At 40.4% G+C, this 27,855-nt stretch overlaps 3 non-coding genes across 3 annotated transcripts; 1 reads left to right on the top strand and 2 right to left on the bottom strand.

Moving 5' to 3' along the window:
• Positions 1-8,494: 8,494 nt before the first annotated feature.
• On the bottom strand, positions 8,495-8,568 carry Trnan-guu (transfer RNA asparagine (anticodon GUU)). Its single transcript has one exon. It is a non-coding gene; the product is annotated as a tRNA-Asn (tRNA).
• Positions 8,569-25,210: 16,642 nt separating this feature from the next.
• On the bottom strand, positions 25,211-25,278 carry Trnav-aac (transfer RNA valine (anticodon AAC)). The gene has a single exon. It is a non-coding gene; the product is annotated as a tRNA-Val (tRNA).
• Positions 25,279-25,899: 621 nt separating this feature from the next.
• On the top strand, positions 25,900-25,971 carry Trnad-guc (transfer RNA aspartic acid (anticodon GUC)). The gene has a single exon. It is a non-coding gene; the product is annotated as a tRNA-Asp (tRNA).
• Positions 25,972-27,855: the final 1,884 nt, after the last annotated feature.

Below are 27,855 nucleotides of genomic sequence, written 5' to 3'. Positions count from 1 at the left end.
TATTAACTTTGTTTAATCGCCCGTGCCGTGTGGAAAAAGACAGATCAAACCTCGGCTTGGCAAGCAAATGGAATGACCAGGAACCGGAGCGGTACATCCCAAAAAACTTTCCCAAGCTCTAATTTTGCTTATTTTATCAGTTTAGCAGTACTGAAGTTGGCAGTTTTTGGTTTCAACCCCGTCGCCGTCCTCCCAATCCATGGTAATCCACTCGTACATTTCCCAGAACCGGCCGGCGTTCACAGCAAGAGCGCTGCGGTGCGGTCGGTCGGTGGTGTAATGATGACGATGTGACGAATGCAATAAAAATATGCTTCTTATTTATATAATAAACTCCTGGAATAATTTCCTACTGCGGCGATAACCCACTTGACTAAGCGGCCACACCAGAACGTGGTCAGGCCATAGATAAGCGAACATCACAGATTAACCGAGCGATAGCAGCGTTTCGGGTGCTACCGTAAATCAACAACTGCCGGGTTCGTTTATCGGTGAGTCGGATTACGATGGTGCGGGTTGCTCTAGGTACCGGTGTGTTGCAACACCGGACGCGGGGCAAGCAAAACGGAACAAGCTGTCCATCTGGGGGACCATCTCTTGGCGTAGCGTCCTGCTTCCGCTAGCTGCTGCTTCTGCTGCTGCTGCTCCCGGGGCAATAGCGGCCCATTGACTGACTGACTGGCACTGAGGGTGAGCTCAGAATGTAAAGTTCATTGATGCGAAAAATGAAATTGTCCTTTTCAACACAAACTTTCTGACATGTTTTGTTTCGACTTAACTCCTGCCAGGAAGGCGAGTGGTTAGACGTAGGACGACCGGTGGCCTCGGATAACTCTTGCCTATGGACGACGAGTGCCTCCATCTATATTTAATTTGTGCCGAAAACTGTAATTTTCATCTCTCGGATTGCTGGGACAATGCTGCTGGAGGATTGACAGGAAGCAGGGTGGGATGAGGGAAAGTAGGTACGGTTTCCAGCTGCAGGTTCCGCAAAATTTGCACCGAACTTTAACTCTGATAATAGCATTTAACTTTTGGCCCCTCCTTCCGTTTCGGACGTTCGTTTGCTGCTGCTGCTGCTTCGTATCCGTATTTCGTGCAGGTTATGGTTGAGGTTATGGTCATCGTCATCTCCAGGCGTCAACGAGCACCGAGTTTGTCACCATAAATCCCCCTGCATATGTGCAGCACAGCACGGGTTGGCGGCCCAACCAGAGATAAATACGCAGCCTCGGAAGATGGCCCCAGGAAGACATCAGCAGATGTCTTTCAGCTAAGTGCTTTCTCTGTCCCGAATGCTGGATGTAGGCTCTAATGACTGTAAAGTTGCAGGTTTTGCATCGGGCTTTCCATGCTGTTGGTCTTTCCCGTTCTCTTCCCGATGCTTCTCGGACCCGCTTGTAATGCCAAACGAAGCAAAAGCAGAAGTTACTGTGCCAGAAACAGCAGTTCCTGTCTTTTCTCGGACATCGGCCGGATGGAGTGGAAAGTTTTGATCCGAACGGTTTATTAGGGGGGTATTGGATGCTAAATGGGGATTGAAATTACTGAGATGTTTCTTTAAAATTTTGTAACAATCCAGGTACATGTTTGAACGGAATTAGTGTTCACAGCAAAATATGCAGAAGTACATGAGAAATTGGAGGCAATATACTAAAAAAGGAAGAACGAAATAAAGAGTCACTGACTACAAACCAAAATTACAAGCCAGATGGCAAATAAAGCAAAAAAGACAAAAGAGGCAAAGAAGAAAGATGGCAAAAAGATAAGGAGAGAATTCCAAAGTCCGAAAGTCGAAAAGACAAAAATTCAAAATATCCAAAATTCAGCAAAATTAAAAAGTCAAACTGTGCTATATTAAAACACTTGAAAAGTTGGAAAGACGAAAATATTTTTTACGGTACGAACAGCCAAAGTTTAAAAACTCATAAAGTCAAAAAGTAAAAAGTCGGAAAGTCAAAAAATCAAAAATTTAAAAAAAGTTGATGAATCAAAGCGCCAAAAGGCAAAGCGTAGCAATGTAGAAAAATCAAAGAGTCGCATATTCAAAAAGCAATTGCAAATGATAAGTCCACAAAACGAAAAAACGAAAAAGTATAAATCAAAAAGTAATATACAAACAGTAATATACAAATGTACAAATAAAAAATCTGACTGTCGATAAGTTAAAGCATTAAAATTTCAACAAATCCAAAAGCCAAAAAATTAAAACGTCGAAAGAAGGAATATAAATAATAGCCTATCCCAAATCCATAAACAAAATTCAAAATAAAAAACTAAAATAATCCCCAAAAATAAAAATATAAAAATAAATAGTAAAAAGTAAAAAGGGAGAAGTAAAAAGTAAAAAGAAAAAAGTAAAAACTAAAAAGTAAAAAGTAAAAAGTAAAAAGTAAAAAGTAAAAAGTAAAAAGTAAAAAGAAAGTAAAAAGTAAAAAGTAAATAGTAAAAAGTAAAAAGTAAAAAGTAAAAAGTAAAAAGTAAAAAGTAAAAAAAAATTAAAAAGTAAAAAGTAAAAAAGTAAAAGTAAAAAGTAAAAGTAAGAAGTAAGAAGTAAAAAGTAAAACGTAAAAATAAGAAGTAAAAAGTAAAACGTAAAAAGTAAAAAGTAAAAAGTAAAAAGAAAGAAGTAAAACGTAAAAAGAAGTTAAAAGTAAAAAGTAAAACGTAAAACGTAAAAAGTAAAAATAAAAAAATAAAAAGTAAAACGTAAAAAGTTAAAAGTATAAAGTAAGGTCATTACAAATATTTAAAAAGGTTTTTGTCCTTCGCGTGTTGGCTGTTGGGCTACTGAAGGGAGGGGGCAAAAAAAACAAAGATTTTTTTAATCGAGCAAAAAAAATTATTTTTACGGCAGGGCAGTCTTCGGAGAAATTTATCAAGACTGAAGTTTGAAGTTTTTCCGACGTTTCAACACTTTGTTGGTGTCTTTGTTGGTGTAATATCATTACCCCTTGAAAAAGACACCAACAAAGTATCGAAACGTCGGGAAAACATCCAACTTCAGTCTTGATAAATTTCTCCGAAGATTGCGAAGATAAATTTCTCCGAAGTGTCTGAAGGTTAAAAAGTCAAGAAGCCGAAAATTCGAATTTAAAGAATTCCAAAGGTCGACAGTGAAAACATTGCGAGAAGTCTAAAAGGCTTTTAAGATTTAAAAGTCTTCGAACTCGAAACGTCTAAAAGCCGAAAAGTCTAAGAATTCAGAAGATTAAAAGTTAAAGAGTCGAAAAGTCAACAATATAAAACGCCGAAAGGTCGAAAAATCGAAGAGCCTAAACGTCCAAAGGTCGTAAGATCATAGAGCAGACAAGTCCAAAAATGTAAAACCCTAGAAGCCTAATGTCTAAAGTTCTGAAAAATGTTCAAAGTCAAAACATCGAGAAATCGAAAAGTTTAAAAGTTTGAAAGATTAAATTCTAAAATACAAAGCCAAAAACATAAAGAATCAAAAGGTTGAAAACGATGAAAAGTCGAAACGTCGAAAGCACAAAGAGAGGAAAGATCCAGGAATCGTAGTCCTCAAATGTCAACAAGTCGATGTTCTTGAAATCTTAGCTTTAAAAATTTAAAAGCCGGAAGTCAACAAGTTTGGAACTCGAAACCATGAAGGGCTGAAAGGTCGCAAAACTAAACCCGAAAAAGTGTAGAACCGAAAAGTCGAAATTCGGAAATTCGGCAGATAGAAAACCTGAAAAATTGTGAAGTTGAAAAGCCAAAATTCGAAGCTTGAAAAGTTGAAAAGTCGAATTTCAAAAATTCGGAAGGTCAGACAGTGAAAATGTATCGCGATGTCTAAAAGACTTTTTAGCTTGAAAATTTTTAAAGTCCTCAAAGTCGAAACGTCCAACAGCCGGAAAGTCTAAAAGATTGACAATTAATATGTCGAAAACACAAACCCCGAAAGATCACAAAATCGAGATCTCTATGCAACAAGTCGAAAAGATCTGAAAAGCTTAAAAGACTAAAAATCTAGAAGTCTAAATAGTCCTAAAAGTCTTCAAAGCCAAAGTTGAAATGTCTAAAAATTTATAAGATTAAAATTTTAAAAGACAGAGCCAAAAGGTTAAAAAATCAAAGTGCCTAAACGATTAAAAGTTCAAAACACAAAACGACGAAAGTTCGAAATATCGAAGTCCTCGAGTGTCAAAAATCGTAAAGCCGAAGATCTGGAAAATCCAAGAGTATATAAAGCTAGAAGTCTAAATATTTAAAAAAAGCTTTGAAAGTCTTTCAAGTCGAAACGTCAAATAGTCTAAAAATATAAAAGTCTAAAAGTGTAAAACCCTAGACTTAAGAAATTCAAAAACTAAGAGATGTCATGACTAGAAGTCCAAACCACGAAGGGCCGAAATCTCGTAAAATCGAACTGCCCAGAAGCCGAAAAGCTGAAGAACCGAAAAGTCAAAATTTGAAAATTCCGCTGATCAAAAAGTGGAAAAGTTGTGACGTCGAAAAACCCAAAAGTCGAATTATAAATTAAATCAATGTAATCTATATAAAAAAGGATTTCTGTCTGTCTGTCTGTCCCTGTGTTCCTTATAGAATCGAAAACTACTGAACCGATCGGCGTGAAAATTTGCATTTAGGGGTTTTTGGGGCTAGGAAAGGTTCTCTCGATGGTAAAAGACCCCTCCCCCCACTAAGAGGGGGGGCTCGCATACAAATCTATAACTATTTCTATCTGTCTGCCCGAATGTTCCTTATAGAATCGAAAACTACTGAATCGATCGGCGTGAAAAATTGCATATAGGGGTTTTTGGGGCCAGGGAAGGTTCTTATGATGGCTAGAGACCCCTCTCCCCGCTAAGTGGGGGGGCTCCCATACAAATGAAACACAAATTTCTGCATAACTCGAGAACTAATCAAGCAAATGGAACAAAATTTGACATGTGGGTGTTTTTGGACACAAGAATTTTTTCTATGGTGAATTGAAACCTCTCCCCACTTTAGGAGGGGGGCTCCTATACAAATGAAATACAAATTTCCTCATAACTCGAGAACTAATTAATCAAATGGAAGCATATTTGGCATGTGGGTGTTTTTGGAGGCACGAATTTTTTCTATGATGAATTAGGACCCGTCTCCCTTTTTAGGAGGGGGGCTCGAGAAGTAATCAAACAAATGGAACCAAATTTGGCATGTGGGGGGTTTTGGAGACAGCAATTTTTTCAATGATGGTTTGACACCCCTCACCCCTATGGTAGGAGGATAAGGACTCTCATACAAATAAAACAGAAATTTTTGCGTAACTCAAAAACTAATCGTACTCGAGAAATTTTACTCTTTCATAAAACATTAATCAATAACAAGACCACCAAAAACTATCAATAGTAACATTAGATGATTCAGCGCGAGACGGCCATAGGCCACGAGTGTTGCCGGCGACCTGCCGTCGGAAGCGTCGATCACTGCAGGGGGCAGCCATCCGTAGAGATCACCTCTATCTAGGTTTATTTATTTTCCTAGATCTACTGACCTCTATTACTTTCCGTTAGTTGGGTGACCCCTGCGAAATGGTACTTTCTACGAAAAGATTTTCCGTGAAATGGTACATCCCCCGTAAGGTTTTTCGTGAAATGGTATTCTGCGAAACTCTATATTCCGCGTTATGGTCAACCGAGCCACCAATTGGTGTTCCGCAAAATGGTATTCGGTGAAATGATTTGTAATGATGGCGAATATTTAAATGGTATCCGCTTTATTTTATCAGGCTAAGCATTGGGGGGAGTTGTTTTCTACTTTACTGTGAGGAAAATTTGTATATTAAAACACCCATGAACTCTCCAGAAACTTTCAAAACTCAAGATTGTGACAAAGGTAATCCGAGATTCACGATTTATGTACAACACAGTTTAATTTGTGGCAATACGAAGTTTGGCGGGTCAGCTAGTAAATAATATTCATAATCAATGAAGTGAAAAGTAAGAAGAAAAATGTAAAAAGAAAAAAGTAGGAAATAAAAAGTGAAATGTAAAAGAAAATGTACAAAAACCGAAACACAACTATTTCAACATTAAAATAAATGAAGTCGTCCTTGATTGATTTTCAAAGCAAAGCCTGAGACTAGTAAAATGTTGTGACAGCTACACTGAATTGGTGTTAAATCTCACATTCGCCATCGACAGGAAGATAATTGTAGTACCCGTAGCTGTCAGCTAGTAAAATAAACAAAACAAATTCAACCTAATATACTATCCACTGCCAACGACAGCCAAGCCCTGCTGCTGGCTGCTCCCATTACCGGCAGTAATAACTGCAATTATTCCTGAATAATTTCTTCGTCAAATCGTTCTTTAGCTTCGGCCTTCGAGCGGTGGAGGGGCGGGCGGCTTGAATGCTAATGCAGGGGATCGACTGGCAAGGAATTTCATTAAACTGGCCGAACTCTAGGTTCGTCCAGCAGCAGCAGCATGGCCAGGAACTGATTATTATCTTCTCGCATCGCACCAAAAAAGACAAATTAAAACACCGAAACGAACAACGCCTTCTCGATTCAGAAGAGGCTAAAACAACAACAACAACAACAGTGTTTGTTAATAAGATTTTACGAGTTCGAATACGAGCCGGCCACGGGCTGGCTGGCATCGCAATGAAGAAACAGTTACACGGATATGTGATGGACAGCCTGGTCGGTCAGTATTTAGGAAGTGGACATCGTCTTAAAACTGTTGTTTCCTTTTGAGGGCATCACAGGAAGGAGAATGTTTCTCGGTAGTAACATATTTTGATTAAAATTCCTTTCTTCTGTTTGACGGCCGTCGGTTTTCCGAAAAGGAAGGAAACTTTCCGCTTTGCATTTGATTATTTGTCACACAACACGATAGGGATAATGTGTTGTAAGGAGCTTTGCTGCTCCTGATGCTGCTGAGATGGGATAATTCCGGTCTGTTGACCAGCTCCGCTGGCGCTTTGGGCGAGTGTGTGTGTATGGAAATATTTCAGTCTAATTTGTGAAATTAAAATTCTCCTTATTACAGTGTGTTTTTCTCAAACCGGTGAGTACTGAAGATGGTGGGATGAAATTTCTGGAGCTCATCAAAATTTAGCAAATGGGTGAAGTCGTTGCCAGAACATCACAGACATAAAGTACAGATGAGTGCGACGTTCAACAAGACGGCGAGCTGAAGTGGGCAGAAAAGTGTCCTTCTCTTTTTATCTGTGCCTGTGTCAGGATCAACATCTTCGGTTTGGCAATAAAAGGCTAAGAAATATTTCCTTCAATTAAATCCGGCTCCTTCGCCAGCTATTGGCCAGTGATTATTGTCACTGTTTACGAGTTTGGCCAAGAAAAGCAAAATTAATTCCTTCTTTTATCACATCATCACCATCAGTCTTTGCCGGGCGGCGGCAAGTACGGTTTGTCCAGTTTGCCGTGCTGCTCGGTTCAGTTCAGTTCAGCAGCAAAAACACAACCCTTCGATGAATATGCATTCAACCCCATTCCCGGGCAGCGAAAGGGGGAAAATCGTGTTCCAGACAAGAAGTATAAAAACAAATTAAATAATTTTAAGAAACAGAAAATTGGATTAAACTGCCCTTTTCTCCCATGCTTGGTCGGGTTTTTCTAAACTTTCCGAAAGCGAATCCTTATCGCTCGAATGACGTCCTTTCGGTACTGGTGCCGTGCAGCAAAATCTTAGATCCCGGCTGAGAGGCAAAGCAACAAGAAAAAAACTCGTGACAAATAACTCAATTTGTATAAATAATTGCACCGCTTCCTGCTGCCTGCACCCGCTGCTCCCCCAGAGCGTAAAGCTGTCGTTGGCAAGCCATTTCCTACGGGAAACCCCCGGGTACATGACGTTGAGGTGCGGTTCTGATTCTGATTACCGCGATTTCCGGGCTCTCGTTCCCGTGCTCGTTCCTGGCAGGCACGTTTTCTGGTCCTTAATTTTTTCTCCTAATTTCGTCGCCGTCCTCATCGTCGTCGTCGCTGGCGATGATGTTTACTGAAGAAGGTGGCTGAAGAAGGTGGTGGTTCGGGGGCTGATTTTGAAGTGTGAAAAAAATCTTACCGAAAAAGGCGTACAAATTAGTATTAATGATTGCTTTATTATGCTTATCAGTGCTCACTTTTTCGCTGCCCTTTTCCCGTGATCGGGCAGCGGGACTCGAAGTTAGGAAGGTTTTGTTTTTCCGTTTCAGCAGTCGCCCAGCGCTGAGGTGGCAATTCCGAGGGATTGTTTTTAATCTGCTTTTGATGGGTTTGATGAAAGGGTTTGCACCGCGGGATGATTGGGTTGAATGTGCAATTATTTATCATGCTAGACTTTGAAAACAAAATTTAAAAAAAAATACCAGCTACATTTGCATTTTTGCTGATACCATTCTCTGTACCTTTTGACAGCAACAGAAACCCTATAGAATGATGATAAAAAAAAGTAATTACACTTGGCTGACGATTTTTTTGAACACAGCGACGGTAAGACTGATGCTTTTAATCAGTTCGGTATAACACGAGGAAAACAGTACAAGTACAAGCAAAAAATTCCGCCCCCGGGTGGGCTCGAACCACCAACCTTTCGGTTAACAGCCGAACGCGCTAGCCAATTGCGCCACGGAGGCTGGTTGAAAATCGGTGCTCAAATACCCCCCCTCAGCTAGGCTAGCCACAGTAAAGTTTCACCTTGAAACAATTTTCCACACCGATTGGGAAAAGTAACTCTTCGCTTGACTTGTTCGCCTTGGGAGAGTTTTCTCAGCTGCTAAGCAAACTGCGGCACGGTCCACGACCGAACCGTGACGCGACGGTGAAATTGAATTAATCACCAATAATTAGTTTCACGGGGGGAACCGTCTTCTGCGTCCTGTGTACGTGTAGCTAAGCGGGGACTTTTTCCGGTCTCTGCAGCTGGCATTGTGTGGCACATGTTAAGGTAATCACCAACGCACGGCAGCAGACGAGACGGCAGCAGGAAGATGGAAAACGTCTGGTGGGTGTGTGTGCGCGCGCGGTCGCTTTTTATGTACTCTGATAACTTGAGGGACTTTGGGAGATTCCGGTGAATACACGATTTGATACATGATCTTTTCTCGACTCCTAACGAGGACAACGACGCTGAGGCTGACGCTGGTAGAAGCAAAAGTATATCAGAAGTACACTCGAAAGGAAAGGTTAATTTCGGTTGATACAACGAATGCCTGCTGTTTCGACTAGCAGACAGGATGGCGGTGTACTTTGAAGAGTAAAAAGATGTCTTTGCAGCTCTCGGAAAAGAGACACATCGCAGGCCCGGTGTGCAGTGTGGCTTACCTTTGGGAAATATGTTCCGACTTGATCTTCTGCTTAATATTGGGTATATTTGTTTCCATTTGGTTTGATGTGGTGAAGAACTGATGAGAGGTGTTTCCTGCCAAATAAGGAAATACGAAATTCAAAATTAGCACAGTAGTTTCTAAATATATTTTTATAAAGCTTGAATCTAGGAATGTAAATTGCAAAGTGAATCTCGAAAACAGCCCTTTTGAGGTTCATATGATATATTTGGGAAGGTTTAAGATAAGAGCTAGGCTATTTTTCATCAAATTTACCTCGGAATATTTTTTCAATTTTTTAAACGCAGAGTTTTATTGCTTTCTATCGCATTCCGAATTGTTATAGGATTTGAATATCTGATCAAAATACCATATTAAAATATACCAACATTACGATTGTTTAGCTTTTTGAAACCCATCTGTGAAACATGTCAGAATACCAATTGCTTTATGGAATTATGATCAACTTTTTGCTTTTTACTTTTTATTTTTTACTTTTTACTTTTTACTTTTTACTTTTTACTTTTTACTTTTTACTTTTTATTTTTTACTTTTTACTTTTTACTTTTTAATTTTTACTTTTTACTTTTTACCTTTTACCTTTTACCTTTTACCTTTTACCTTTTACCTTTTACCTTTTACCTTTTACCTTTTACCTTTTACCTTTTACCTTTTACCTTTTACCTTTTACTTTTTACTTTTTACTTTTTACTTTTTACTTTTTACTTTTTACTTTTTACTTTTTACTTTTTACTTTTTACTTTTTACTTTTTACTTTTTACTTTTTACTTTTTACTTTTTACTTTTTACTTTTTACTTTTTACTTTTTACTTTTTACTTTTTACTTTTTACTTTTTACTTTTTACTTTTTACTTTTTACTTTTTACTTTTTACTTTTTACATTTTACTTTTTACTTTTTACTTTTTACTTCTCACTTTTTTCTTTAAGACTTCTAGAATTTTTAACTCTTGGACGTTTAGATCTTACGATTTTTCGACATTTTGTTTCCTGCCCCATTTTTTCTTATTTTTTGTTCTATTCATCTTTTTGTTTTCTTTCTTGAGTACACTCATTATTCGTAATTTCCTCTTCGTCTTCTTCTTCCCTTTTTCCTTTCTTTTCCAGTTTTCGTCTTTGACTACCTCTCCTACTTCTCGTTTTTCGTCTTCGTCTGTTTAAATGCCCCGTTTTCCTTCCTTTCTGTTCCGTTTATTCTGTTGTTGGCTGCCTTTCTTCTTTTGCTTTTCATTTTTCATCTTTTTCTCTTCAATTTTACCCTTTTTCTTTAGTCTTCTTTTCCTTCTTTTTTTGAACTATTTTTCCTTCCTATGCCCATTTTGCGCCATGTTTTTCCTTTAATATCCTTTATAACCTGTTTTTCCCGTTTTCCTCATTTCCTCTGTCGGACTTTTTTCTCTCGCTATTCTACTTTTTCCTTTTGGTTGCTCTTGCTTCTGTTTTTTTACCATTTCTTGTCTGGTTTTTCCTACCTTTTTACTCACGTTTTTGCTTTTTTAGGTCTGTCGTTTTAAAAAACTGTCCCGTTTTTTCATCTATCTAACTTTCTGCCTATTTTTCTGCTTCCTGTTTCAGTTTTCGTCTTTTTCCGCCATTTTCAGGTCGCGTTCCTCTTTTCCAATCTCGTTTTCTGTGGTTCTTTCTTTTCCATTTTTGACGTAGGAAATGTGGAAGGTAACTGGGAACCAACGCCCAAAGCTCTAGACATCCCAAGCCCCTACCAAGCGCCTCCACGTGGGCGTGACCATACCTGGAAATACTCCAATTTTTATAATTAAGTGGCCAAGCCAGGAGGTGCGGGGTAGTGAGGTTACTGTTTCTGATCATACAACTATAGATTAGGCAATTGAACTTTTATTTAACACAACTTTATTTTCAAGTGTTTCTTGGTCCCTTTAATCTATTTTCAGAGAGCGAAACGAGGCGCTATATCCATGGTGAAATACTTCTCTGGCTTCTGGTCTAAATGGCATTAGTTCATCCCCGAAAGGATCCGGAGAATCACGTAGCATTTATTACCAAAGATACTCCCAACGATTGTATTATTTATTTTATATACGAAACCCTTGGTACGGGAGGTCCACGCTTTCTTCCTTTCCCTCCTTCAATTTTTTGAAAGGTATTAAACATTATTTCTGGTTCTTATTATTCCTTGGAATTTTCTCATTGATTTTTCTTTATCACCTTTTCCATCGCATTTTTTCTTTTTTTTTTGTCCCGTTTTTCCAGTTTCCAGTTTATTCTCATTTTCTTTGTTTTATTTATTTCCTTTCTCTTATCCAGTTTTCATTTTTTTTTTTTTTCATTTTTCTGTTATCGTTTCTCAACTTTCCTGCTCCTGTGTTTTGTCATTTTCTTTATATCCTTGTCTAGCGCTATTCTAATCTATTTCTCGTTTTTAATCCAGTTTATTTATAGTTTTCTTTATGGTTTTTCCTTATTTTCTCTCACTTTTCTGCTTATCTCTTCCGATTTGGTTTTTTTCTGTAAAGTCCTTCTCGTTTTTTTGTGCGTATGAAATGGGGAAGGCAACTAGGAAAAGCGCCCAACATTTATTTTCAAGTGTTATATTATTTAAACTAATATTTTCTGTAGATTAATCCATTTTCAAAGAGCAAAATAAGGCGCTGTATCCTTTTGGCCAATTGCAGCCTAGCTTCTGGTCTAAATGCCATTAATTCATCCCCGAGGGTTCGGAGTATCATTTAACCTTTATTAGCAAAAAATACTCCCACAAGACTGTAAATAAATCATTATCTATATGGAAAGCGTTTGATACGGGAGATCCACGATTTCTGCTTTTCCCTTAATTTCAAGGAGTTTAATGAAATTTGACCTAATTTCTGGTTCCTCTTGATACCTTGGAATTCCTCCTGCGGTACATGCTGCGCAGTTGGCCTGGCGTTTGATAAGAATTCCAGTAATCGTCATTTTCCAGGATACTTTCAAGAATTAGCTGCGTTAGTATGAGATTGGATTTTATTAGATTTACGACTTTTAAACATTTTCGCTTACGAACTTTCCGACTTCTTTTTTGTTTGAGTGTAGTGCTATCCAATCCTTCGACTCTTCAACAGTTCAACTGATCTGCCTCAGTTTTTCGACCTTTGAAAAAAGCAAATCTTTGAACTTAAACATCTTTCTAAGAGTTGATCCTTCTTTATCGACAGATATCGCAGCCTGTTGCTAGAGTACAGGACAATTACGCAACTAGCGCAATGGTCCAACCGATTCTATCGAGCAAGCAAGCATAATTCTAACAAGAATATTACAGCATTGTAGCTCCAGTTGATATTTCTATCATCGTTTGTTATAAGTGTGATAGAGAAGCTTACGACACGGAAAAGGCTTTACTAATGTCGAATTTGTTTATTCAATCCGGGTTGAAACTGGATGAATTTTATCTGTCAGATAGGAGCAAATGAACACAAAAAGTTCATCCAGTTCCAATCCGGATTGAATAAACAAATTCGACATAAGATTATATGTCATTCTGCTACTTATAACACGATTTGTTACATTTTAGTTGTAAAGCAGGACATAATGTTGGTTTTTGTGGCTGGTAAACGGCTGAATAATGCGTACCGTCGGTGCCTTGTGCACGTGTAGGCATAAAATAGACCCTACAGTGGTTCATAGCCTCTTATTCAGCAACTCCTATTCCTACCGCCTCGTGGTACCAGCCGGGATACGAGCAACTTTGGTGGAGATCGGGTAACTAACCCCGGTGGAAGCCAAGGTCGTATGCTGACAGGAAAGGAGGGCTCTTTCGAGCTTCGTTGGCCCTCCGGCGAAACAGGGGGTTGGTGTAGCAGGCTTTGCAAGCCGTCACCACGAAAAATATTAAAGCATGGAACGAAGAACAAATATATTCTTACTGGAACAATCGGAATAGACCCACGCGACGAAAAAGGACTATGGATTGGAAACTCGGGACGTGGAACTGCCGATCTCTCAACTTCCAAGGGAGCACTCGAGTGCTCTCCGACGTATTGAAGAGCCGCAAGTTCGACGTCGTAGCGCTACAGGAGGTGTGCTGGAAGAGCTCAACGGTACGTACGTTCAGAGATGGACATACCATCTACCAGAGCTGCGGCAACACACACGAGCTGGGTACAGCTTTCATAGTGATGGGCGAGATGCGGAAACGGGTGATTGGGTGGTGGCCAATCAATCCTCGAATGTGCAGGTTGAGAATCAAGGGCCGATTCTTCAACATAAGCATCATCAACGTGCACAGCCCTCACCTCAGAAGTACCGATGACGACAAGGATGAATTCTACGCGCAGTTGGAGAGTGAATACGACCGCTGCCCAAAACATGATATCAAGATCGTCATCGGGGATTTCAATGCTCAGGTCGGCCAGGAGGAGGAATACAAACCGGTGATTGGAAGGTTCAGTGCACACCAGCGAACCAATGAAATGGGCCTAAGACTTATCGACTTTGCCGCCTCCAAGAATATGGCCGTACGTAGTACCTTTTTCCAGCACAGAATCCACCATAAGTACACCTGGAGGTCACCAAATTAGACAGAAACATATATAGACCACGTTTTGATCGACAGTCGGCACTTCTCAGACATTATCGACGTCAGATCCTATCGAAGCGCTAACGTTGACTCGGACCACTACCTAGTGATGGTTAAGATGCGCCCAAGACTCTCCGTTGTGAACAACATTCGGTACCGACGCCAGCCTCGGTTAGATCTCGCGCGGCTGAAGCAGCCAGACGTCGCCGCAAACTACGCGCATTCACTCGAAGCTGCACTGCCGGAAGAGGACGAGCTGGACGAAGCCCCTCTCGAGGACTGTTGGAACACTATCAAAACAGCCATCAGCAGTGTAGCGGAGAGCTCCATCGGGCATGTGGCCCGGAATCAGCGGAACGATTGGTTTGACGATGAATGTAGGAGGGTGATGGATGAGGAGAACGCTGCGCGGGCGGCCAAGATGCGCAGTGCCACACGTCAGAACGTGGAAAGACACAAACAGAAGAAGATGCAGCGAAACCAAATCTTTCGGGAGAAAAAGCGCAACCTGGAAGAGCAGGAATATGCGGAGTTGGAGCGGCTGCATCGTTCTCAGGAAACGCGGAAGTTCTACCAGAAACTGAACGGATCCCGCAAAGGCTTTGTGCCGCGAGCCGAAATGTGTCGGGATAAAACTGGCAGTATTCTGACGGACGATCGTGAGGTGACGGATAGGTGGAAGCAGCACTTCGACGAACACCTGAATGGCGCCCAGGCGGAAAACCATGGCGGCGGGGAAAGCGATTTCGACGGTGCAGCAAACGGGGAAGAGGTGCCAGCCCCAACGATAGGCGAAGTTAAGGAGGCCATCATGCAGCTAAAGAACAACAAGTCAGCTGGAAAAGATGGCATCGGAGCGGAGCTTATTAAAATGGGACCAGAAAAGCTGGCCGTTTGTCTACACCGACTAATTGTTAGAATTTGGGATACGGAACAGCTACCGGAGGAGTGGAAAGATGGGGTTATCTGCCCGATCTACAAAAAGGGCCACAAGTTGGACTGTGAGAACTATCGAGCGATCACCGTTCTCAATGCCGCTTATAAAGTGCTGTCCCAAATCATTTTCCGCCGGCTATCACCAATTGCGAAAAGATTTGTGGGAACTTATCAAGCCGACTTCGTCGAAGGTCAGTCTACAACACATCAAATATTTACACTGCGGCAAATCCTCCAAAAGGGCCGTGAATACAGAGTTCCCACGCATCATTTATTCGTTGACTTCAAAGCCGCATATGATACCATCGACCGGAAAGAGCTATGGAAAATCATGGACGAGAACAGCTTCCCCAGGAAGCTCATCAAACTGATTAAATCTACGCTGGATGGTACGCAGTGCTGTGTTCGGATTTCGGATGGATTGTCAAGTTCATTCGAATCACACAGAGGGCTTCGTCAAGGTGATGGTCTTTCATGCCTGCTGTTCAACATAGCGCTACAAGGTGTTATGAACCGAGCGGATATCAACACGCGGGGCACGATATTCAACAAATCTAGTCAATTCGTCTGCTTTGCCGATGACATGGATATTATTGGCAGAACATCTGTGGCGGTGGCTGAACAGTACACCAGACTAAAGCGCGAAGCAGAAAAGATTGGGTTAAAGGTAAATACGTCTAAAACAAAGTACATGCTGGCCAGCGGAACCGAGGCCGAACGACACCGCTTGGGCAGTAGTATATTGATCGACGGCGATGAGTTTGAGGTAGTCGATGAATTTGTCTACCTTGGCTCACTGGTAACGGCGGACAATGATACCAGCCGTGAGATTCGGAGGCGTATTATCAGCGGAAGTCGTGCTTACTATGGGCTCCACAAGCAATTGCGGTCGAGCAGACTAAGTCCCCGTACAAAGTGCACCCTGTACAAGACGCTTATTAGACCGGTTGTTCTCTACGGGCATGAAACATGGACAGTGCTCGAGGAGGACCTGCGAGTGCTCGGAGTTTTCGAACGACGAGTGCTAAGAACGATCTTCGGCGGCGTACAGGAGAACGGAGTATGGAGGCGGAGGATGAACCATGAACTCGCACAGCTCTATGGCGAACCCAGTATCCAGAAGGTGGCTAAAGCTGGACGGATGCGATGGGCAGGGCATGTTGCAAGAATGCCGGACAACTACCCTGCAAAGATGGTGTTCGCCTCAAATCCGGTAGGAACAAGACGACCAGGAGCGCAGCGAGCAAGATGGTTAGACCAGGTGGAGCGAGATCTGGCGGAGAGTACTCGGTGTCCGAGGAATTGGAGAGCGGTAGCCCTCAACCGAGTTACATGGAGAAATTTTGTTCAACAGGCTTTGTCTTAGGACGGCAAGCCACCTAAGTAAGTAAGTAATGTTGGTTTTTGTAGCAAATCTTGATATAAACTGGATCCAATTATAACATAATTTTATATATTTGTGATCACCCAAAGCAGTTTTTGTTACAATTTTTGTTATTTTAACTACTTTTTCAGCTTTCCTTTCGGTCGCTTCGTCTTTTTTTCGCTTCTTTATTTTGTTTTAACGAATTTTCGACTGTAACTCTGTTACCTTCTTTATCTTCCCTACGCTGCTTGCTTTCTTTACCCATTTGACTTTTAATTTTAGAGTTCAGATTATAGATTTGGGATTTCAGATGTGAAATTTTGGATTTTGATCTTGAGATTTTTAGTGGTTGGATTTTGGATTTCAGATTTTGGATTTTGGGTTTGAAATTTTGCATTTTGATTTTTGAAGTTTAAATTTAAGATTTTTAATTTTGGATTTCGGACTTTGTATTAAACCTTACTTTGGAAGTAAAGTAAGATTTTTCGACTATTCGATCGTTCGTTCTTTTGTTTTCTTGTGTTTTCGACTTTTGTACGGCTCGGCTTTTCAATTCAGGATTTTTGTCTCATCATTTTATCGTCTTTCATTTTTCACATTTCCTGTCTTCTCAAATTTTCAATTTTTTGACTTTCCAGCTGTCGTAATTTATTCCTCTGTTGCTTTCTTTATTATCTTTGTCATCTTTGTGTTCTTCGCTCTCACTGCTTTTTGGTTTTCAATTTTGGAGTTTGAAAATAGTTGTACCTTTTGCATTTCCCCTTGAACTGAGCATGTAAAGTTACTCAAGACTATGAGATCCGGCGCTGTAGCAGGTCATTCATGTCATAATATGAAATGAGGTAAATTCAGACGACACCGCCCTTGTGTTCCTTTGGATTAATGAGAAGGAGCAGACTCCTGTTGAAAGCAATAGTTTCCATCTGAGATTAATCGCTCAGCATGAATTAGCAAGTGATTGTTCAAAACATGTTCTATTCTGAATGTTGGATTTTGGCAAAAACTATAGAAGAAATAATTTAGAATCTCTGAAAAGTTATATATCGGGGTTTTCCTGCGAACTCATTTGTATCTTAGTAAACTACGCCCGCTCTAAAATTAGTTGTTCTCCCAATAAGTTCTGGAAGAATTCCAGAGTTTAGAAACCAACTTTTTAAATTTCACATCACAAGCGAAATGAAATTTCATTTTTCCCCGGCATTCAAATCATAAATCTCTAACTTTCCACAAATACCCCATTTGAATCGGATTCGTCGATTGTTTTCCATAAATCACGGCAATTGAGAGTAAATCGAGTGAGGTAAAACTGTGATTACCACTTTTGCAGTAATGCATGAATTTGCCGGAAAAAATCATGCGAATCAAAACGAATCCTGGCCGAGCTAAAACGCAGTGCTATAGGTGCTAGTGCCCCCTTCTCACGTTGTTGCTGTTCCGTTCCGTTTGTATTGAATATAAAACAGGGAGAAAAGATTTTTTGAACGTTCGCGCTCATCCGCGGCGCCAACAGTCGAGTCGTCGTGTGACTGCACGATGTATGGGAAAAAATGTGGGAAGGTACTTCAGTTCCTGCTCTCTACAGCGCAAAACGGTAGGCTCGCTTGAACGAGGCTGCAATTGAACATTTTATTTACGACGGTACACCCGGCGCAATGCTCCGGTAGCAGCGCGAATGTGCAAAGTTCCCGCATTTCCCATCACCCACCGACACCGACAACGAAATGCGGCGCAAAAAAAAAGAATCCCATATTTTTCTGGGTAAACTGTTTATGTTTGGCTGATGTTTGTTAATATGCTTTTATGATTTGTGCACCTCCCCTCGGCCGCATCAGCGACTGCAGCAACAGCAGCCGCATCCCGGTTCGCCCTCCTGGGATGCAAGTGTTTTGCATCATTTTCGCTATTCATGGACAAAAATTAATTGCATTTGTTGTGATTAATGGAACGAAACAGTCGCCGCTCGTTTCTTTAAAAAAAGGAAAATCTGTTCAACGGATCCTAGGTATTGAGTGCTAGATGAGGTGAGATTTGAAGTGCCTGGTGTGTGCGTCTGCCACGTGGCCACGGTGAACAATTCGATTGTCTAGTCGAAATTGAACGCAGAGTGTGGTTCCTTTCCTGTGGTTCGGTTCGGATGGTCTTCCTCCCCTAGACTTTTTTCTCCGGAATCCATAGATTGAGGTGCTGCCGGTCGAAGATGTAAAATCCATAACTGTCGCTCGTAACTCATCCTCGATGACATTAACGACAACCAATGACCATAACATTTCGTTGTTATCAGCCGAATATGTGACGTGACAGCGGCTGTCGAATGATGGCAGACACCCGGGGAAACGAAATAGGGATCGGAGCGCTGATAAGGGATTCACGGTCCGAGCACCGTTCCCGATGAGATTTTTCACGGGTAGTTTATGAACATTTGTGTTGAAATATTGCGGTCACTGACCGACCGACCACATAGGTGGCGTTTCACTGGGCTGCGGACAACTTCATCAGAAACCAACGACAAGCAGTGACGAAGCTGTGAACATATCCTGGAAGGTTTCACTACTTTCACTACGAATTTGGCAGCCCACTTCAACCATGCCCACTGCGAAACTGATGGCCGCCACTCGCCCGTATATCATCGGGGAAAAATTCCATTATCCGTACGCCTATACCCTACATGGTGTTTAACAGCATTTTCTCCTTTCACGAACAAGAACAAACACAGATCCGGTTCCGACAATTCCCAGTCCATTCTGATTTAAAGATTATCGCACATCCATTAACAACGTATTTTCGGTCGTAAAAAAAAGTGTACAAGAATTCCTATTCTCGATATCCCGATGAACACCGTTTCCCCGCCAGGCAGGGCCTGGCCAGGCACATGGATCCACGTTGACGCCCCGTTTCGTTCCGGTCCGGGTCAGTTCACTCCACTGACGTCTGCAGCAGCACGTCCCAACGGGCAAAAATACGAGATTCCGCACATGTAAATAGTAAGCAATAAAATTTTTAATAATGGCTTTTATCTTGTCCACTTTCTCTCCCTGCTAATGGGGACGCCCTGTGGATACACTTGCTTCGTTTCGTGCTGCTTCTGCTACTGGTGGTGGTTTGCAGGATAGTTTAGAACCCGGACAAAATCCGGCGTAGCAACAAAAAAGGCCGGGACGCCTATCCTCGCCGAGTGATGGACGGCCGAACGTGAGTGTGTCACATACAATTCTATTTTAAGGGATCGGAGAGGATTTTCCGGTACTAATTTTTACGAGCGGGAGTTTCGACTGACCGATGCTTGTGCCTGTACTGCGGTTTGTTCCGGTTTCTGCCAGGCTAACGGACGAATGAACGAACGAACGAACGTACGTCCCCCGGAGAGATCCTTCAAGTGGGGATTAGTTTTCTGGTTTTAGTGTTTTAGCAGGATTGCACGTGATTTTCGTGAGAATGTTACTGGTGAGGAGAGAAACGATTTTCAATCTGGAAGAAAAAAATAGTTTAGCCTAACAGCATAGTTTTATTAACAGATAAAAACTGGTAACAAACTTTGAATAATATTCTTGACTAAAAATGTTCAGCTTTTAGAGCAAACTTTTCATGTAAAATCATTAACTTGTGGCAAGTTTTGACCGCAGGATTTTACACCTTCGCCTTCAGCGATCATGTAGTGTGCCACTGGAAAATCCAATGTCTTGTTGATGGCGAGTTTTGTGCGAACTACGAGACTTTAACTGGCTACGCGTTCCGAAAACGGCCACGTTTGAAGTCACTATGAGCCGCTTTGCTTTTTTGCTAACATTATTAAAACATGTCGCCACACGTAACAATTCTAAGTTTTAATACGTACCTCTAGTGGTTTTCATGACCATGAGCTCCATGAGCTTTATGACCATAAGCTCCACTAAAACTATCTGATGACCGGTATAAAACTGCCTTTCGATCAAGCGACCCACTCTTTAAAAGGTTTTTATAACCTTCTTAAGAATCAAGTTATTAGCTTAAGTAGTCTTATCACATCACAGAATAATTAATAGATTTTCAGCAATCTCCATTAATTTGCAGCATATGCGCATTAAATTTTATCGTACTGATATGAAAGGTGAATAAAATCAACGCGCCATCGAAATTCTGCAATTTTTGAAAACTGGATGTTTTAACAAATTGAATATATTCAGTTAGTCCATCTCAATTTCTAGTTAAATAATTTTAGTTGCTTCCTGTGACAAGAAATAGAAATCCAAATTTGAATCTTGTAGATCGGGCATATGAAACCTTCCAACCGGTCCTCTGGTAGTTCCTCATCAAACCATACCAGCGGCCCCAATGATTTTTTTTAAATACACTAGATGAGTGCCTAACCTTACTCAGAGCTTTTGTGTACCAACCGCTTGTACTTCTTTTAAAGGGTGTCCCACATAAAATTGAATCACGGAAAAAAACGCTGTAGAAAATTACCTAGTCGACCGATCTTTTTCAAACTTTCAGACAATAAAATATAACCATTAGAAAGCTTTTGGGATATTTATTTCATTAAACTTCAATACCATAACCGTATGCTCGCATCTTACACTTAACTCCATTCATAAGGATCTGTACAACATCTGGCTGCAACTTCTTCTGTATGGAAACCCACTTTTACTTCATGTCTTCCTCAGATTTGACCTCCTTGGGATGCTTCCACAGTGACTGTTTCATAATAGCCAAGTATTTTTCGATTGACCATAGTTCCGGTGCGTTCGGAGGGTTAATGTCCTTGAATACGAAAGTGACCCCGTTGACTTCGTACCACTCCAGGACATCGTTTAAATAGTGGTACGAAAATAGATCGGCTCAGAAGATCTGTTGCTTCAACAGAGGAAGCAGACGCTTCCGTAGACGCTCTTTGAGGTAGATCTGTCCGTTTACAGTCCCGGTAGTCAGGAACGGTGCACTCCGTTTGCCACACGATGTATTTCTTGGCAAACTATGGAAGTTTCTGCATCCTTACTTCCTCCGGAACATCAAACTTGTGCTGGGCTGTGAAGAACAGTAGCACTGGAAACTGCCGAAAGTCCGCCTTGACGTAAGTCTCATCATCCATGATGAGACAATGAGGCTTCGTCAGCATCTGGGTGTCAGTTTCCGGGCCCGTGACTTTTGCGCTTTGTACGCATGCAATCCCTCTTGGTCTTTGGCTCTATGAACGAAAGACTTGGACAGATTCAACTTTCGACACGTTTGTGATTCTGTACAGTAATAGAATACCCATTCTGACCGCGTTTCCCAAGTAACAATTTGAGTTTTATTACATTCTTATGATTGCATTTAAGGCCAAAATTGGTCATGAAAACCGCCATAAGAGTACAATAAACTCATATTGTTGCTTGGGTTGTCCTTCCGTTCGATGCTCAGAATTCCGTAGTAAAGTTTAATTACACCACTCACGACTCACCATTGACTGCACGATTCCAAGTTGTTTTCCGATGTCCAATTTTCGAAAAACTGACAGCGATAAAAATACACTATAAACAATACACTCTAAGCTACTTCTACCTAATTTTTTAAGAGAAAATACATAACGCGTAATCTACTGAAGTCGCTTTTGACGCGGTTTGTTTTTTACGTGAATATTTTTACGCGAATTTCCAAATTTACGTGGTTTTTCTACGCGAATTATGGAATTTAAGCGGTTTTTTACGCGATTTTGATTTACGCGGAACGTATCCTTCGCGTAAAAACCCAGCTAGCATTTTCATATGTATAAAAAAGATAAAAATCCGCATTACCTACGGATATACATGCTACTAAATCGTATTTGATGCGCAAAATTGGCATATCCGTACTATTTAGGAGGCGATATACGTGATCACGAATAATTTTGGGCGCTACGACTATATAAGTATTTATATACGATAATATCTGATTAAGCGCGAGTCGCCCCGTACTACTATACGACTTTGTGCTGAAAATCGTATGTATGTCAGTTATTATCATTATATACGATAGAAAATCAGCTTGGTCCCACTTTATCCAGTTTTAGTTACGATTTCGAATTTGTTAGGAGATATTTACGATAATTTTTGTACATTGGTATACGAGTTGGTGCTAGCTGGGAAGCGACTTGAGTGTATAGTGTTTTGCGGAAGATCATTTCGCAAAAGAACTTTTCGGTAAAATTCTTTGTGCGTCAAGTACCATTTCAAGGAAAAACTTTTCGCGGAAAGTAGCATTGTGATCCCCTCCTTACTAACTGTCGCTCGTTAGGACCCAACTGAAGGAAAGCAATAGAGGTTAGTCGACCTAGGAAAAAAAATACCCTTGACAGAGGTGATTTCTGCGGGAGGTTGCCCCCCGCGCTGGCCGACGTTTTCGACTGCGAGTCGTCGGCAACACTTGTGACCTGCGGCCGTCTAGTGTGGCTATAGGTAGTTTTTGATGGTATTGTTACTGACTAATGTTTTATGGAGGAGGTCTAAAATTTCTCGAGTCCGATTAGTTTTTGAGTTATGCAAAAATTTCTATTTTATTTGAATAAGAACCCCTCCTCCAGATCAGTGGCGACTCGTCCGCATGTTCAACCTGTTCATAGGACAGGCAACAAAATTCAACCCGACAAAATTTTTTTTCATCACTAGTTCATGATTTCGTTTGAACCGACGCACATGCAATACGAATAATTCGGTAAATTATTAGTTTAGTTTACGAAGCTGCTGAGCAAACCGTTCAACACGACGTTTGAACGTTGCTTTGATCTCAATGCACAAGCATATACCAACACATTATTCCTGGTGTTGATTCTGGGTACGAAGGAGATAAAAAGAGAATGTGAAACAGCTTTTACTCGAAAGCGCGGGCGCATTATTGTCTCATTACTCGTTCATCTTCAGCATTGAACAACTTACTACCACATATCCCTATGGCCTGCGCTTTGATTCCATTTTATCTAGTCACGCAGCTAATGAGCAAAACGTTCAATACGACGCTTGAACGTTACTTTAGAGATTAGCACCAGGAACAATGTATTGGTACGAAGGGGATGGCATGCATTATTCGCAAAATTTTCTCATTAACTCGTTCATCTTTAGCATTGAACAACTTACGCATATTGCTTGTGGTGGTTATTCTTGAATTTGGTTCAATAGGTAAATTGAACGGAAAGTCTTAGGTTCGTAGTTAAAATTCAGAGACGGGTTTGCTGGTAAAGTAAACCGCCGTATTCCGTTGTTATTTAAATAATAGGGGTATTCCCGTAGCGCTTGTTATGTTGCGTATACGGAGTATTGCGTATTTATACTGCCGCTACTCTGCCGCTTCCATAGAAACCGGAACTGCTTTGCGAATTGCGGCAGCATATACACGAAATACACCGTTTACGCAACATAGCAAGCGCTACGTGCATACACCTAATGTTTGTTTTATGAATAAAATATAGAATTTCGATAATAAAAAAAGCTGCGTATTAATTTGTATTTTTCGCTGGTTGAACAGGTAAGCTAAACCACCACGAGTCGCCACTGCTCCAGATAGGTAAGGGATCTCAAACCACCATCTTCCAAAAACCCCCGCATGCCAAATTTGGTTTCATTTGCTTGATTAGTTCTAGAGTTATGAGAAAATTTGTGTTTCATTTGTATGGGAGCACCCCCTTCAAGAGAGGGGATGGGTTGCAAACCACTACAGAAAATAATTGTGTCGTAAAAACCCCTGCATACAAATTTTCACGCCGATCGGTTCAGTAGTTTTCGAGTATATAAGATACCTATAGACAGAAATTCATTTATATATATAGATAATAGCAATTGCTTTTTTAATCATCATTCGTTTTTCAAAGAAGGGGTTATTTAACCCCTGTGGTACGAATCGGTCTATCGGTATAGTCGGTACGTTCAATACCTAAATAAGTGCCGGCTCTAGCCAATTTGCCGCTCGACGCGAATCTTCAGAATAACGCTCCCAGAATTTAGTCCAAAAAAAATAAATGAGATTTATTCGAAGAGAATATTGCATTAAAAACGACGTCAAAATTATAAAATTGTTTGTTTGACGCATTCTTTTCAGTAGTATATCCGCTTTTAGAATTAATTTGTGCATCCCACTTGCTTTGCTTTATTTTCTGATTTCACGTAAATCACTCCTAACCATCACAGAGAAAACTGAAAGCATTTGATGGTTCTTTGACTGTTCGAATCTAAATTTGAAGCAAACAATAAAAAAAATACAGTGAACGATAATTTCTAGTACATCTAACAGTTAAAACAATGTTTCAATAATTGATGGCAGCATCCAAAACAGAGTGTCGTTAGCTGCTTTATATGCAAAAAAAATCATTTTGTGTCAGAAGTGGATTCAATTTTGGCAAATGAACAACGCAGTTCACAGTTAACCACCATTTCTTTTGACGGTATCTTGAAATCCATTATCAGAACGATCAGAAAATAAGAAAACAATAAAGTTCTGTTCGGAATTTCTGTAGCTTCAAACAAATCATGAACTTCGTCCTCGCTACTTCATTGAAAAATTAAACATTGCTGATTTTGAACGGACATACCAAAATCTTTCCCGAAAATTTTCTAAATAATTTAATAGGGTCAATACGACTTGCCCACTCAGCTAGCTTCGGGATGCGATGCTGGCCTGACAAGCCAGTCGTCGTATATTCGAATCTCGGCTGGGCGGTGCAGCTCTGTAGAACGCGGAGAATGGTGTAGGCGTATGAACCCTTAAGCTGCAAGCACTCCTTGAGGGGATTGTCATTGTGCATCCGGCGAAAGTCGGGAGACTACGATGGACCAGTCACGCCGCAAGGATGCCGGACGACTGTGTGGTGAAATCTGTTTTACTTTGAGGGACAATAGAGGGACCCAACGTCAAACGCTCTATCCAGTTATTTTTTCAAATAAGATTTATTACGAAATTCAAATAAACCACGTAAATTAATCACAGAAAAAATTAAGGTCAATCATTAAATTCTGTGTGTGAGTGAGTGAGTGAGTAAGTAAGAGAGGGAGATTGAGAGTGAGTGAGGGAGTGAGAGAGATTGAGAGTTAATGACAAATTGAGATAGGGTGGGTGAGTGAGAGAGATTGAAGTACATTCATAAATAAAATAAAATGAAATATTAAAAAAGTTTGTCTCATGTTTCCGCCCGGGATCGAACCGGGGGCCTTCCGCGTGTTAGGCGGATGTGATAACCACTACACCACCTGGAAAGTCGACTGGTCAAATAAAAACAGGATCCACCGCGCTTGATGGAGAAGCTGCCCGGAGAGGTCATTGATTAATATGTATATATTAATCAATCATTAATTTGTCGAATCAATTTTATTGAAACCACCAAACTACAAATTTTAATATCTCACAGACATAGCTACGAAAATGCCATATGTTATTCGACTCTCCAAATCCGGTCTCGGATTGTTATCAACAAACTTAAACTTAGATGCATTCTCACTGGCCGCGAACAATCACAATCTGAATACAATCACAGTTTTGCAAAATGAAAGTGCTTCCAGTAAAATAAAATAAATAGATCTACCTATTCATTCGCAGACACAAAAAATATTATTGGAATAGCTAAAAACTTATATGACTTATATAAACTTATTTCAAGAACAATTGATTAAACATCTATGCCATTTAATTTGTGCCTAAAAGAAGTAAAAGTGAAAAAGTCTACAGAATCAAAATCTGGAAAACATTTGGAATTAAAAAAAATGAATTAATGGATTCAAGATTACAATTCACAAATTAATCTAGAAACTTAAAGAATAATTGAATAAATTATCCAATTTATGTTATGTTAATTTATGTGGCATTTAATCACAGTCCTCGATAGTATAGTGGTCAGTATCCCCGCCTGTCACGCGGGAGACCGGGGTTCAATTCCCCGTCGGGGAGGCACGGATTTTTTGCTGTATCAGATAACCAGATAACCAATAATGGACAGAAAAACAAAATTTAACTAGTAAGCAGTAGCAGCAGCTGATTATTTTTTTCCTTCGATTGTCGTCGCCATCACAGCTCATATCACGTCCACTCGTTTAAACGAAGACTGATTCGCATGCCACAAATAAAGCACGCGGTAAAAATGAACATTTTGACGAACTGAAAAATTATTAATAGAGTAAAAAAACAGAATTTCCGGATTCCCGCTGGTCGAAAAATTGTGCTCGAGGCCTTTAATTGCTTTTGCTTTAATCGCTTTAATCTGCTTAAATCGCACAATTTTGGAAGAAGTTGATTGAAAAGTTCATTTCGAGAAATTATAGATTCACCGAGCTTTCCACATAATAAACCCTTTGTAACGCCCGCAGTGTGGTATGTTGTGCCGTCTTCGCGATCAATTTCATCAACTTTTGACAGAAAAAGTTAGTTTATACAGTGGGATTTCGAATTTGGCATGGTTAGATTTTGGCATTCCTCGATTTTGGCAACAAAAGTATCCGTTTTTGGTAACACAAAATATTTTACTTCCAAAAAAATGTTTTAACATCAGTTGGTTTTCGCATACATGCTTTAAATGACGAAAAAATGATGCCCTCAGTGTGCTTATGAAAAAAAATTGCGGTTATAGAACAAATATATTTTATTGCCGTAGGACTACGTCTTACCACAGGTTGCTTGCACCGAACAAATAGCTCTTCGCGTAATTTTAAAACATACAATGGTTGCATGCAATCATTGATTAATAATATTTAGTCAATTTCTAACGCATTTACATTCAATTTTTTCATATCAAAAAAGGGTCACGATTTTGGCACGGTTCCGATTTTGACAACATACGCGACACGCATTGGTTGCCAAATTCGAAATCCTACTGTATGTCGCAATAGCCCTCACTCAGTTGATTAGCATCGCACGGTCTTCTTTAATTGCCAAAGAATTCCCAGCAACCAGCTTGTATAAAAATAGAGACCAGCTTAAAAAATGAAGACCTTAAAATTGATCGTTAATAATTGCAGATTGGCTTTTACATTTTCGAATAGCAATACCTACTACTGAATACTGAAAGGAATCATAGAGATTCTACAAATACTGTGCAAAAGCTTTCTCCTTTCCCGGGCCGGCTTCGTCCTATTTCAATAGTCCGGCTGTTCACCCGCAGAAGGGATACATCCTGTTTGCACATTAATATTTTTCGTTACTATTGAGCAAATTTATCATGCTAATGTAGATATTTGCATAAATCCGACGTTCGGGTAAGCATTTTGTCAAGAGCCCTAAGTAAATGGTACTCCAGCACCCAGCAGCTAGCAGCCAACAGCCAGGAAGAGGCAACCAAAGATGTTTCCGCACGCAAAAACCAAGCGATCCTTCAATTTTTCTAATCTTTTAATTTACTAAATGCATACGAGCTAAGGCGAAGCCTATGCAGGCCTGTACCGGGAGAATTTCTTCCTTTTTCGCTAGAGCAAGTAGCACCGTGGGCACAGAACGTTTTTTTTTCCTCAGCGAACTACCCAAATACCCACATCACACATGTGTGCGGTGTCATAAAATTATTACTTTCCATAAATCTTGCTTACCCCTGCAAAGTTCTCCACCTTCTGGTACCGTCCTCCGATGCGGTACACAAAACTCCCCTCGTCGTCGCCGTCGTCGTCGTCGTGGTCCTCGCGTTGTTGGTTGAATCGCATAATCCGTTTCCGTGAGATTGAGCTGCTCACTTAAGGTTAACTTGAACTCTATTAGCTTCGCATGCCACTTTGGCATATTAGTAATAATCCCAACCATACACATTCATCGTTTTTCACGTTGATGATGATGACGACGACGACGAGC

Source organism: Sabethes cyaneus, chromosome 1 (assembly GCF_943734655.1).
Source record: "Sabethes cyaneus chromosome 1, idSabCyanKW18_F2, whole genome shotgun sequence".
Classification (NCBI taxonomy): Eukaryota; Metazoa; Arthropoda; class Insecta; order Diptera; family Culicidae; genus Sabethes; species Sabethes cyaneus.
Note: the sequence above shows the minus strand (reverse complement) of the source record. Positions and strands in the feature narration are given on the sequence as shown.